We start from the raw sequence: 1627 nt of genomic DNA on the forward strand, positions 1-1627 counted from the left end.
AAGTTTGCAGTACGGGTAGCTGAGTACCATCCAGTGCTGGTCTCATGGTAAACGAGGCAGTTATTCACTGGGACATTTAGCTAGGCCTTCTGTCTCCTTTTCCTCTTCCTGATTCTCCTTCGTTCTCTGTTCCTTAGGCAAATAGAGACGCATTGTGTTGCCTCAGGTAGTTGCTTGCAACCGGTTATGATCGCAACCACTACTCAAGTATGAGGTAGAACATCATAAACTATACATTTTATTAGGCCAAAGTCACTGGGTTGTTGCGGGAAAACATGATTCCTAAACCTCCAAACCAAGAAATCAAATGCCGTGAGGTGTGTGCTTGTGCATAAGCAGCTCCTCTCTCTTCTCTCTCTCTATCATTGTTGCAATCTGTAATGAGTCCCCACAGTGAATGGCATGCTGTAAAATGTTCCCACACATTTCTGCTTTTCCCCTACTTTGATGCGAAATCACTGTCACTCCAGGATCTTCTTGAACAAGTTTTTAAAGAGGGGGTGAGGGGTCGGGAGGGAATCCCCTGGCGTCCTTCTGCGAGTCCTTGCAGGAATGCATTAGAAGAGCCAGGTGCTGGCCCCTGGGGCTTCTGCTGGGGGAGTGGTCCCATATTTACCCATGTTGCTCTCAACACCGGATTTGTTACATCACCACAAATTACGAGTCCTTTAGCTCCAAATTGTAGATGCCTGTGCAGAGTTAACTCTAGGACCTAGTTAATTCCAGCTTTTTCTAAAGAATGCAGAGGTAATGATCTTTTATTTGGAACTGATTGACAGGTTCTGCTCTTTTGAGCCCTAAATTCCTGCTCTTTAGTCTCCTAATGCACACTTCCGGGAACAGGACATATAATTTACAAGACAATGTAATCCTTTTCTTCTTTTCTTGCTCCTGAACGCCTTAATGTGGTATTTCACTTTCAACTTCTGAATTATTAGAGCTTGGGACCAAAAATTGAGAAGCTGTGCCTAATCCGAGTCGTCTGACCTTTACCTGGGGGTTCTTTATATTTTTAGCTCAATGTCAACCCATCGTAACTTCCTCTTCTGTCGTATGACCCGCTCCCTAGAGCAGATGTGACTAGTTGCCCTCTAAGCATTCTATATTTAGCAATTAAACTACAAACTAATTTTATAACTGAATTCTAAGACTACATTTCTCATTATCATTTTTGAGCTGATTTGGCTTGTTAGACTAAGTTCCAGGCAGTCATAGTAGCAGAATATTTTGGTTAGCACTTTCTAGGGAGATTTAAATTAAGATACACAGTAAAGGAAAAATCCATTTTTCCCTCTGTTTTTTTCTCTCCTTTGTACTGTTGGAATGTGATCCTTGAGTTTCCATAGGCCTTTTGGATGAGAAGGCCAAGTGGGAAATATGGCAATAAAAGATGGAAGACCATGAAGATATCTGGACCTGAAGATATCTTTGGGTTAATTTTACATGGGAGAAACGTCTTTCTTGGTAAACAACTATTATTTCCAGTTTCTATTCCATACTACCTCCACGGTTTCTTACTTATATATCGAGGCAATGCCAAGTAAACTGAGGCAGTGCCGGTGGCAGCTCTCAAGAGAATAACTCAGGGACTCAGAATGTGAGACCTCACGAGCTTGCTTATATAGAG

Source organism: Echinops telfairi, unplaced genomic scaffold (assembly GCF_000313985.2).
Source record: "Echinops telfairi isolate 266 unplaced genomic scaffold, ASM31398v2 ScPeMD7_2;HRSCAF=8, whole genome shotgun sequence".
Classification (NCBI taxonomy): domain Eukaryota; kingdom Metazoa; phylum Chordata; class Mammalia; order Afrosoricida; family Tenrecidae; genus Echinops; species Echinops telfairi.